The 12,938-nt window shown below is 45.8% G+C and overlaps 1 non-coding gene across 1 annotated transcript; it reads left to right on the top strand.

Annotated features, from left to right (window-relative positions):
• The first annotated feature begins 6 nt into the window (after positions 1-6).
• On the top strand, positions 7-4,723 carry LOC112818430 (CEA cell adhesion molecule 21). Its single transcript, XR_012377289.1, has 2 exons — positions 7-2,831; positions 3,782-4,723. It is a non-coding gene; the product is annotated as a CEA cell adhesion molecule 21 (transcript).
• The last annotated feature ends 8,215 nt before the right edge of the window (positions 4,724-12,938 follow it).

The raw sequence follows: 12,938 nt of genomic DNA, 5'->3' as shown, positions 1-12,938 counted from the left end.
GCCTGGAATGTGGGGCGTGAGCTTCTCAGCTCCAGAAAGCCCCATGCATAAAATGGGGCTTTGCAAATGGGGAAGAAGGAGCCTCTGGCTCAAGTTGCTTTTTGTTGTTCTTGAATTGCAGAAGTCCTTTACATAATCCGGATATTAACCTCTTACAGATATGGCTTGCAAATGTTTCCTTCCAATCCATGGGTTGCTCTCACATTTCTTTGTTAGTGAACTTTAGTTGACACACAATGTGATATAGTTTCAGGTGTACAACATAGTGATTGGACAACGCTCTATGTTATGCTCTATTCAACACAATGTAGCTCCCATCTGACCCCTGCAGCCCCATTAAAATACCATTGATTATACTTCCTATACTGTACATTTCACTCCTATATCCTATTCATTCCATAGCTACTGCTACCACTCTCCGGATTCTGTCTTTTGATGCACAGAAGTTTTCCATTTTGATGTAATACAATTCATCTATTTTTTTCTTTTACTGTCTTTGCTTTGGGTGTAAGAAATCATTGGGAAATCCAGTTTTTTAAAAATATTGTATTTATTTGTTTGAGAGAGAAAGAGCAAGAGAGGGGACACAAGCAGGGGGAGTGGGAGAGGGAGAAGCAGGCTTCCCTCAGAGCAGGGAGCCCAATGTGGGGCTCGATCCCAGGACCCCGGGATCATGACCTGAGCCGAAGGCAGACGCTTCACGGCTGAGCCACCCAGGTGCCCCTGGGAAATCCAGTTTCAATAAGTTTTTGCATTATGTTTGTTTTTAGACTTTTACTATTTGACTCTAATGTTTAGATGTTTGACCTATTTAAGTTAATTTTTGTACATGATGTAAGATCTGGTCCAACTTCATTCCTTTGCATGGATATCCAGTGTTCCCAACACCATTGGTTGAATAGATATTTTTCTCCATTGAATGGTCCTGACAGCCTTCTTGAAAGTCATTGGACCACATGTGACAGGGTTTGTTTCCGGGATGCCTATTCTATTCCATTGGTTTCTATGTCTGTCTTTATACCAGACCTCATTATTATCAGTTACTGTAACTCAGCAGTCAGGAAGTAGGAGTCCTCCAACTTTGTTCTTTTTCAGAATAAGTTTGGCTATTTGAGGCCCCTGAATTTCTGTGTGAATTGTTGGAAATTCCTATTTCTGCAAAGCAATTCCTTAAGTATTCGAGATGGAGGTACCTGGCTGGCTCAGCTGGTGCAGCATACGACTCCTGATCTTGGGGTTTTAGGTTTGAGCCCCATGTTGGGTGTAGAGAGTACTTAAAAATGAAATCTTAAAAAAAGGAACTTGGTAAGAATTATACTGAATTTGTGGATCTCTTTGGATAACACTGTCATCTTAACAAGACTAAGTTTCATCACCATGAATATGGGATGTCTTTCCATTTATCTACGTCCTCTGTAATTTCTTTTAGCAATGTTTTATAGATTTCCATATACAGTCTATTGACTAAGTTATTCCTAAGTATTTGATTCTTTTTTCCTAAGTATTTGATTCTTTTTAATGTTATTGCAAATAAAATGGTTTTCCTATTTCTTTCTTGTGTTTTTCATTGTTAGTGTTAGCAACACAGTGATTTCTGTATGTTGATTTTGTATCCTGCAAATTTGTTGAAGTTGTTTATTAGTTCAACAGTTTTTAGTGGAATCTCTAGGGGTCTGTATATAAAATTTCATGTCATGTGCAAACAGACATAACTGTACTTTTTTTTTTTTCCAATTTGATCACATTGTGGTTTTTTTTCCTAAGTTTTTGTGCCTGGACTTCTGTCCTGTGTTGAAAGTGGGATGTTTATCTTCTACCTGATCTTAGAGGAACGGCTTTCAGTGTTTCATCATGGTGTGTGATGTTAGCTCTGGGCGTTTCATGTAAGGCTTTTATTATGTTCAGTAGTTTCCTTCTATTTGCAAGGGTGCCAGTATTCTGTATATAGTAACCACCACTCGACAGAAGCTTTTCACCATGAGAGTCAATCCACAGATCTGTAGAGAAATCCTGTAGATTGAAAACTCTTTGACTCCTGAGGTAATGAAGACAGGGCAAGCGGCTTTCATTCCCTAGTAAATAAAACAGTGCAAATGCCTTCCCTACTTTACATGAAGCTGCCCTGGACACGGAGATAGAAGGGTTGTGAGTCTTCTCCCCCCAACATACCTGGCAATGTATATAAGGAATGAGGCCTGATTTTTAAAGTCACAAAAGTTCAAGAAAATCACACCGAAGTCCATGGGAAAAAATTCCTCATGATAATGAGGTTGCTGGCCACGTGGGCTAAGAGGTTCCAGGTGCTGATACTACAGTGATGTCCAGGCAGAGCAGACACATGACCGAGGGTCAGAGGGGGAGGTACAGCCTTCTCCTTACAGATCGTCACCTGAACAAAGACACTCATCCTTCTGCAGACAGCAGGGCCATCCTCTGGGGCACCTTTACAGAGCTCGCTGGGGCCCTTGAAGTGTCCAAGATCTCAAAGGAAGGTGCGTAGCCCTGGGCCCCAGGCCCATTCTCATTTAGTGACATGCTGTGTTTCCCCACAGAGCCAATATCCAAGCCCTCTCTCCATGCCAGCAACACCACAGTCACAGAAGATAAGGACTCTGTGGTCCTGACCTGTTCCACAAACAACGCTGGGGTCTCCATCCACTGGTTCTTCAATGGCCAGAGTCTAAAGCTCACAGAGAGGATGAAGCTGTCCCAGGACAACAGGACCCTCACCATAGACCCTGTCAGGAGGGAGGATGCCGGGAATTACCAGTGTGAGGTCTCCAGCTGGGTCAGTTCCAGCAAAAGTGACCCCATCAGGCTGGATGTGAGCTGTGAGTGACCCTCAACCTCTCCCTCCTCCTCCCTGTATATTCTACTGGCAGGGGTGTGAAATGGATGCAGGCCTGGAGGAGGTGGGAGCCACCTTCAGAGCCTCTAGGGCAATGTGGATAAAATTCCCCAGAATTAGACGAATCTTGTTAGCATCTTGGTTCTAATGTTGGACCTCGGGCAAGATGCTCAACCTCCTGAACCTCAGTTTCCTCATCTCTAAAACTGGAAAGAACAGCTGGATCTTCGGGCTGTTGTGAAGGTTGTTAAAATGAGTTCATGTGATGAAATTGAGACAGCGTCATTTACAGACTTGGCCTCAATCAAACTTAGCAGCTATTGTTCTTTTGTTATTAACATTTTTGTAAGTAGCTGTAATATCTCGGGGATTTGGGATTAAGTGTTGTCTGATCACGTTCCAGTTCTCTGACCCTCACTGATTTACTGAAGCCCTTTACACACTCAGATGCTCATTTTGCACAGTGGGGTGACACCCGGGTCCCTCATGGGCCGGGAAGCAGCAGATGAGATAAACATAAAGTATTTCCCACGTGCTTGGCACAGGGCCGACCTCAAAAGCAGTCAGCTAATGTTATTCTCTTTAATCGGTGTTGAGTGGACTTCTAAGGGCTTCCCTCTAAGACCATCAATGATGATGGAACAGAAGACACAGGGGAAGAGGCATAATGTGAGAGGAAATGAAACAGGATGCCAGCACCGGCCCTGGGGTGGGGGCACAACGTGAGGATTAAAGCAAATCCAGGGTTTCACTGTGAGGAACAGAAATGGTGCAGCGGTCAAGGGGGTGGGGACACTGTGGTGACAACACACACATCACCCAGACCCAGTGGCCTTTCCTTCCTCCCTAACCAGGCCCTTCCCCCACGGCCCCTCCTGGCTTCCCCAGATTTGCCTTGGGACTCATTCCCCTCCCTTTTTCTTTTTATTTCAGATGAAAGAAGCACCACAGGCCTCCCTGTGGGGTCCCTCATTGGCATTGCAGTCGGGGTCCTGGTCGGACTGGCACTATAGTTCTGCCCTGGGATGTCTCCTGTTCCGCACAGTTTTTTCAGAGTTCCGCAGAAATTTCAAGACAGATCATCTCAAAAACATACAAATTCATCCATAGAGTAGAGAGGGAATGAATATCCCCCACCCAACTCATTCTGAGGTTAATATAACCTTTAAGTTGAAATAGGAATAACAGAAAAAGTACAAAAAGAAGAAAATATCAGGCCTATCATACTCATGAACATAGAGGGAAAATGCTAGACAAGGTATTCTCAAACCAAATCCAACAGTATATAGAATAAGACCGTACGCCGTGACTAAGTTCCGATTGTCCCAGCAAAGTAAGGTGATTCAACATTAGAAATTTATAAATGGGGGGCACCTGGGTGGCTCAGTCGGTTAAGCAGCCGGCTCTTGATTTTGGCTCAGGTCATGATCTCAGGGTCCTGGGATTGCTCCCCATGTCGGGCCTGAGCTCAGCAGGGAGTCTGCTGGAGGATTTCTCTCCCTCTCCCACTGCCCCTCCCCTCTCTCAAACAAATAAATAAATCTTAGAAAGAAAAGAAATGTATAAATGGAAGAGGGCAGCAACTTGTAGGGTGCCAGCAATGTTCTGTTTCCTGATCTAGCTGCTAGATACATGGGTGTGTTCAATTTTTGAAAACTCAGTAAGCAAAACGCTTCATTCCGTAACAGTCCCCCTACGCCCTCAATTTTTTTTCATGATAGAGACTCTTTGAAAAGACCAGATCAGACATGTTGTCCAGTAGAACGCCCACGTTCTGACTTTGTTTCCTTAGGGTGTCATTTCACTAGCTTCTCTAAACCCTGTATTCCCTATAATTTGGAAAATGAATCTCAAATATTAAATAGTTTCAGGTTATATTTTGTGGCAAGAATGCTTCCTCGGTTTTCTATTGCATCATCACAAGAGGCACATACGAACTTGTTGTCCAGACCTTAGGCCAGTGTAACTATTTCAGTGACATAAAAATTGATCAGTGGGCACATGTTTTTAGGTTTTTTAAAAAATTCCAGTTAGGGGGCGCCTGGGTCGCTCAATGGTTCGGCGTCTGCCTTCAGCTCAGGTCATGTTCCCAGGGTCCTGGGATCCAGCCCTTCATCGGGCTCCCTGCTCCGCCGAAGCCTGCTTCCCCCTCTCCCACTCCACCTGCTTGTGTTCCCTCTCTCACTATGTCTCTCTGTGTCAAATAAATAAAATCTTAAAAAAAAAATTCCAGTTAGTTTGGACACCTGGGTGGCTCAGTCGGTTGGCAGTTCGATTACTGGTTTCAGTCGGGTCGTGATCTCAGGGTCGCAGGGTTGAGCACCCTCGAGGGGCTCCATGTTTAAGGGGTAATCTGCTGGAGATCCTCTCCCTCTCCCTCTGCCCGTCCCCCAGCTCTCTCTCTCTTTCTTTCTCTCTCAAAATAATAAATCTTCAAAATTAAAAAATAAAACAAAACAGGGGTACCTGAGTGGCTAGTCAGTTAAGGGTCTGCTTCGGCTCTTGTCATGATCCTGGGGTCCTGCGAGCCAGCCTCCCATTGGGTTCCCTGCTCAACAGGGAGTCTGCTTCTCCCTCTGCCTCTCCCCCTGCTTGTGCTCTCTCTCCCTCTCAAATAAATAAAGGAAGTCTTTTAAAAAATAAATAAAATAAATTCCAGTTCGTTGACATACAGTGTAATATTAGTTTTAGGCGTACAATATACTCATTCAGCTCTTCCATACAACACCTGGCGCTCATCACAACCAGTGCCCTCCTTCGTCCCCATCTCCTATTTCACTCCTTCCCCCACTCACCTCCCCTCTAGCAACCATCAGCTTGTTCTCAATAGTTAAGTATCTGTTTCTTGGTTTGCCTCTGTCTCTCTGTCTCTCTTTTTCCCCTATTCTAATTTGCTTCGTTTCTTAAATTCCACAGGAGTGAAATCATAGGGTATTTCTCTTTCCATGACTGACATATTTCACTTAGCATAATACACTCTAGCTCCACCCACATTGTTGCAAATGAAAAGATTTCATTCTCTTTTGTGGCTGAGCAGTATTCCATTATATATATTATATATACATATATATTCCATTTTCTATATATATAGATTCCATTATATGTATATACCACATCATCTTTATCCATTCATCAACTGATGGACATTTGGGCTGTTTCCATAGTTTGGCTATTGTAAATAATCCTGCTATAAGCACGGGGTGTGTGTATCCCTTCGAATTAGTATTTTTGTATCCTTTGGGTAAATAGCACTTGCTGGATCACTGGGTAGTTTTATTTTTAACTTTTGAGGAGTCTTTCTACCATGTTCCAGAGTGGCTGCACCAGTTTATATTCCCACCAGCATGCAGCAGTGCTCCCCTTTCTAATCAGTGGGCATTTTTTTGTGCAGAGACAAATTTGTATACAGAAATTACAAGACTAGAAAACTTATCTACCAGGCTGGTCCTCAACAGAAGGAAAGCTGTCTATGGCATGCCCACAGCTAACATCATACTCAGTGGTGAAAGGCTGAAAGCTTCTCTATTAGAATCAGAAACAGGACAAGGGTGCTCATCCTCACCACTTCTATTAAGCATAGTACTGAGAGTCTTAGCCAGAGCAATTAGGCAAGAAAAAGAAATAGAAGACATTCATGCCAGAAAAGAAGTGAAATTCTCTTTGTTTGTAGGTGACATGATCTTCTATAGAGAAAACTCCAAAGGCTCCATGAAACAGTCAGAACTAATATACAAATTTAAGGAAGGTGCAGGATGCAAAACCAATCTACAGAAATCAGTGCATTTCTATCCACTAACAAAGAACCTATGGCAAACTACCCGGAAAACAAAAGGTTCCCATTTCCCATGGCATCAGAAAGAATGAAATGCTTTGCCCTGGCGGGGCCCTGACGGGTGGAAGCAGGCACCGGGGAGGCAGGGAGTAGTCCAGTCTGTAGGGTCAGAGGCAAGGGAGCTCTGCTCTGTGGGCACCAAAGATGCTGCTTGGGAGGTAACCCCCAGCCCCCACAGACTATGGGTCAAGGAATAAGCAGAGTCCACTCAACCAGAAGAGAAGCAAAGATAAAGCACAATGGCTTCAGTGTCTAATGGGAAGCAAGACCAAGGTCCCCATTTGCCACCACCAAGAGAGCAGAGCCTGTAGTTTTGGAGTACTGCCCAAAGATGCACTTGCCTGTGTCTTGGCATTTGGCTTTGCAAAGGCGTCATACCTAGGAGAATGCCAGAGTAAATTCCACTCCTTGGACGATCTGCTCTTTCTTGGCCCAGGAAATAGCAGGAATGGCTGCTTATGGGTGAAGAATGCAATATAAAGGATGCATTGAGGGGCGCTGGGTGGCTCAGTGGTTAAGTGTCTGCCCTTGACTCAGGTCACAATCCCAGGGTCCTGGGATCGAGCCCTGCATCGGGCTCCCTGCTCAGCGGGAAGCCTGCTTCCCCCTCTCCCACTCCACCTGCTTGTGTTCCTGCTCTCACTATCTCTCTCTCTCTCTGTCAAATAAATAAATAAAATCTTTAAAAAAAAATAAAGGATGCATTGAATGAAAAGGGACATTCACAGCCTTCACCTTCCTAAACTCTGTATCTATTGAAGTTTCTTACACCTCTGAATTTAAACTTTCAAGTGCACTTTAAAATAGTATACACAGGGCGCCTTGGTGGCTCAGGTAGTTAAGCGTCTGCCTTCGGCTCAGGTCATGATCCCAGGGTCCTGGAATCGAGTCCCGCATCGGGCTCCCTGCTTCTTGGGAGCCTGCTTCTCCCTCTGCCTTTCTCTCTCTCTGTCTCTCATGAATGAATAAATAAAATCTTTAAAAATAAATAATATAAAATAGTATACATAGAGTGGGGCAGAAACATTGTGAAAACTCTCACTCTGTTGGGATGGTTTCTGTGGAAGATTCTCAATGAAATTGAACAGTAAATGTTTTCCTACTGTGAAGAACCTATTGAGAGTTCTTCACATGGAAAAGAAATTATGTTGCAACTAACTTGTTTACAGCTAAGTAAAAGAATTCAGTCTTCTCTGAAAAAAAAAGAAAGAAAAAGAAACAAAATAATTGGACTAAATGTCATCAAGGAGGAGAAAGATCTTTAGTCTAAGACCGTGAGATATTGATGAAAGAAATTGAAGCACACACAAATAAATGAAAAGATATGCCTTGTCCATGGGTTGGAAGAATTAATACTGTTAAAATATCCATACTATTCAACATGACCTATAGATTCAATGCAATCCCCATCAAAATTCCAACGGCCTTTTTCAGGGAAGGGGAAAAAAAATTCCAAAATTTGGGTGGAACCACAAAATATGTCAAAGAGCCAAAGAAATCTTGGGCAAGAAGAACGAAGCTGGAGGCATCACTCTTCCTGATTTCAAACTACATTTCAAAACCGCAGTAATGAAAGCAGTATGGCATTGTGACAGCCCTCCACCAGGCTTAAGGGTTCATGTGTTCCAAGCACGTGTGCCCCCTTGCTTATTGACCCCAGTCCCATGATCTGTAGCAGAACTAACCTACTTTCCTTGGGATTTGCAGACCACTGGCGTCGAGGAGTGAAGGACCAAACTTTCCCAGGAGATAAGGCCTGCCTACTTTGGAAAATAGCTGCCCTGGGTGCCAGCAAGTCTGTTCATGGTCATGTCCGCATATTACCAGCTGCTTCGGCACCTGCTTCTCCTGCCCACAGCCGCCCTCCCTTTTCTCATGCCTTCCGCTTTAAAGCACCCTCCACTCCCGAACCCCCTGGACGGGGAACTTGATCTTTGAAACATTAGTGCACGGTCTTCCCAGCATGCTGGCTTCCCGATTAAAGCAACCTTTCTTCACCTACCATGCCTTGTCCCTCATGTATTGATTTTTGAGGTGTGAGCAGCCAAACCTGAGTTTGGATCCAGTCTCAGTCAGGTAACAGTATTGACAGAAACACAGAACAATGGAAAAGAACAGAGAGCCCTCAATAAATTCCTGCATATATGGTCATCGGATCTTCGACAAGGGTGTTAAGAATACACAGTGGGAAAGGATAGTCTCTTCAACAAATGATGTTGGGAAAAGTGGATATCCACATAGCAAAAGAATGAAATTACACATTTACTTTACACATACACAAAAATCAACTCAAAATGGATGAAGGACTTCAATATAAGACCCCAAACCATAAAACTTCTCAAAGAAGACATAGGGGGAAAGCTTGATGACATTGGTCTTGGCAATGACTTCATGCATATGATACCAAAAGCACATGCAATAGAAATGAAAATCAACAAGCAGGACTATTTCAAACTAGGAAGCTTCTGCCTAGCAAAGGAAACCATCAGCACAATGAAAAGGCAATCTACCAACTGGGAGAGAATATTTTCAAACCAGGTATCAGATAAGGGGTTAATATCCCACATATGTAAGGAACTCCTACAACTGGACAGTAAAACACAAACAAACAAATAACCTGATTTTAAATGGGTTAAATCTTGAGTAGATGTTTCTTCTATGGCAGTCGGGTATATGTAAAAAGGGAAATGGAAATCTAACCCACCATGAGATTACCACACACATGTTGCAAAGGCTATTATTGAAAAACAAAGAAAAGACAAGTGTTGGTGAGGATGTTGAGAAATTGGAACCCTCGCACCCTGTTGGTGAGAATGCAAACTGGCGCGGCCACTCGGAAAACAGTATGGAGGTTCCTCAAAAAATTAAACATACAACTGCACTAAGATCCAGCAATCCCACTTCCGGGTATTTCTCTAGAAGAACTGAAATCAAGATCTTGAGGAGATTATTACAACACCTGTGTTCACTGCAACACTATTCACAGTAGCCGAGATGTGGAAACAACCTAAATGTCCATCAACAGACAAATGGTTGAGGAAAATGCTGTAAATACATACAATGGAACACTATTCAGAGGACAGATCTCATATGAACTGTTAATAAAGTAAAAGAGTGATAAAAGAAAATGAAAAATGATTTCACAGTCAAAACTAAAACTCCACACTGAGATGCCACTTCACATACAGTAGACGGGCTAATATATTAAAAACATTTCCCAAACTAAGTGTTGTTGAGGTTGAGGGGGCAACTGGAACGTTCCTACATTGCTAGGGAGAATGTACAATTGCAACTACTTTGGAAAACAGTGTAGCCTGTTCTTCAAAAAACTAAACCTGTGCCTCCTCAGCAATGCCCTCACTGCACTCCTGGGTGGAACTCTACCCAAGAGAAATGAAAGCACGCGCCCGCTTCAAAGACTCCTGCCCACAAGTTCCTGGCAGGTGTACTTGTAACCGCCCAGAGTTGGAAACAACATAAATGTCCATAAATGACAAATTAAAAAAAAAACTTTCTGCATCCTTCCAATGTAATACAACTAGGGGATAAAAAAGAAAAAAACTGTGGAGACTTGCAATAACAAGGAGCAATGAGTTATTTGTGAAAACCATGCTGAGTAAAGATGTTGACCGCGGTCCCAAATCGTACTGTATGATTCAAATTTTCAAAATTCTAAAAAATGCACACTAATCTATAACAGCAGAAGCAAATGTAAGGTTTCATGGGAACATGGGGAAGGAGGGTCAGAGAGGGTGGAATGAAAAAAATAAAAAGGACATGAGATTTTTGAGAGGAAGGGACATATTCAGTATCTTCACCTAGGAATAACTTCTCTGCATGCCCGTGGCAAAACATATTAAATTCCATACTTTCAATATGTTGAAATTCTTTTTTATTTTTTTAAAGATTTTATTTATTTATTTATTTGAGAGAGAGAGAATGAGAGAGAGAGAGCACGAGAAGGAAGAAGGTCAGAGGGAGACGCAGACCCCCTGCTGAGCAGAGAGCCCAATGCCGGACTCGATCCCAGGACTCCAGGATCATGACCTGAGCGGAAGGCAGTCGCTTAGCCAACTGAGCCACCCAGGCGCCCAATATGTTGAAATTCTTATATGTCAACTATAATTCAATAAAATGGTTAAAAATTATACGTCTATAATGTACAAAGTTAAAAAAAATAAAAAACTGTATAGGGGGACTTTTTTGCCCGCATTTCCTGCACAGTCCACCAGAGAGCGGCCGAGCGCTCTACACCTGGGCGTCTTCCTCCGCACCCACAGCCCAGCAGGGTCTGACCCTCCCCGGCCTCACCCCGTCACAGTCCTCCTGGCTCTCCAGGATCCCCACACTGGACCCCGTCAGCTCCTCCGGCCAGCTGGGTGTCTGCCCGCTGAGACTGGTCCCTCCAAGGGCAGCTCATCCCTTCACACCCTCTGTCCTATGAGGGGCGAAGGGCCACCCACACTTCCGGTCTCAGTGATAAGGTGACTTTCCCAGGAGGACTCCATGTGACCCCCCATCAGCTAAGATCCCCTGACATGCTCCAGACGCACCAGACACTTTCCCTTCTTGGCCGTTTTCTAGATTTTAATGACTCCTCAGTGCCATGATTTCCTGACTGCCCGTGGCCCTGTTCCAAGGGAAACCCCACGAGTCCAGGGCCCACATCTGTCCTGTTCTCGGTGGAGTTCCCAGGACCCAGCCCAGGGCCTGACACGTCACAGAAGTCCAGTAAATACTCGTTAAATGCATGAGGCAAACCACTCACATCCTCTGGAGCCTGGTCAGCATCCCTGGTGCAGCCCCGAGAATAGCCTCCAGGGGGCGACATAGGGACACGCAGACAATACACAGGGTATTAAACCCTGAAGCTGGCTTTGGCTAAGGAGGTGGAGAAGGAGCCTGGTTTCCATCCCTTCTCCAACAGAACCTTCTGGGTCCTCCCACGTGCCAGTTCTGTCTTGCCCGCTCCTTCTAGGGCCCTAGGAGCACCCTGATCTGTCAGGGGTCCCTGCACAGCTCCCCATTCCCTGCCGGGCACCACCCATGGGGGAGGCAGGGTGACCACAAGAAAGTCCCCCAGGCAGAAGACACAGGCTGCCCAGGACGCTCAGGGGCACATGGACAGTCTCTGCACCACAGTTCAGCCAACACACGCTGAGGGAGGGTCTCCTCAAAACTTTCCTGGGGGCCCAGCCACCTGTCCTCCCACCACATCCTCTCTTCCCAGGACACGCAGGAAACCCCCTTCCCACCTGGGAACTGAGCTCGTGAGACACCTGGTCCTGGGTCTCTGTCCCTGGAAGCAGAGGCCGGGCTGGGGACACCCAGGGATGGGCCGTGGGTCCCTCACCAGTCATCACCCGGCCTGCCCCTTTCTCACCCCCCGAGTCATCTCTGGGATCTTGCTGCCAGGTGTCAATCCAAACTCCCCAGACCTGTGAGAACCCCGGGGAGACTGGTGCCCAGCTGGGATTCTCTGTTACAAACGGAAATAATCCCCTGGATTTGGGGACCCTGGGGCTCTGTGTGTGGTGCCCACAGACTCAATGCCAGGACACAGCAGAGGCCAACTTGGAGTAGGGAGAAGGGCCATCCTCTAAGGGAACCGGGGCCCCCTCAGCCTTGCTGTTCAGAGTGTGCTCTCCGGGGCCAGGACGATCAGCATCACCTGGGAGCTTGTTAGAGGCACACTCTGGGGTCCACACCACACCTGCTGAGTCAGAATCTGCATTTTCACAGCATCTGCAGACCCTCCGTGGGCTCAGGAGAGGGAGAGGCGGCCCCACCCCCACATCATGGGCTCTCAGCCTGGCTGGGCATCTGCTGACGCAGCATTTCTGGGTGTCCCCTGGGCATCCACAGTCTTGATAAAGCTCCACAGGTGATTCCAGCGCACAGTGGGGGTGACATCCCTGTGACAAGAGTTCCTGAGACAGCCCCCAGACTCCTGCTGTGAAGGGAAAGCCACACAGGGAGGGAGAGAGGGCTGTGGGGACGCTGACCCTGCCCCTTAACCCGAGCTGTGGGGGTCACCGGACCCCAACGCCACAGGCTTGTGTTTGTCCAAACAAGGGCGTTTGCGCGCTCTCGCATATGCTGGGAAATCACAGCTGAAGACGGAGAGGCCTCAGCCGTTCCCAGGGAACCGCAATGTGGATAGAAATGAAAGGGGAAGAAGGGGACAAGGGAGTCAGGAGGGAGGGGCCCTGGCAGAGACCCCGCCCCCGGCCCAAGTGACCCCGCCCAGCGCTCCTG

The sequence above is a fragment of the Callorhinus ursinus genome, unplaced genomic scaffold (assembly GCF_003265705.2).
Source record: "Callorhinus ursinus isolate GAN/ISIS: 27379988/994484 unplaced genomic scaffold, GSC_fseal_2.0 scaffold134, whole genome shotgun sequence".
In the NCBI taxonomy this organism is placed as follows: Eukaryota; Metazoa; Chordata; class Mammalia; order Carnivora; family Otariidae; genus Callorhinus; species Callorhinus ursinus.
This window is presented reverse-complemented; position numbering and strand designations above follow the sequence as displayed.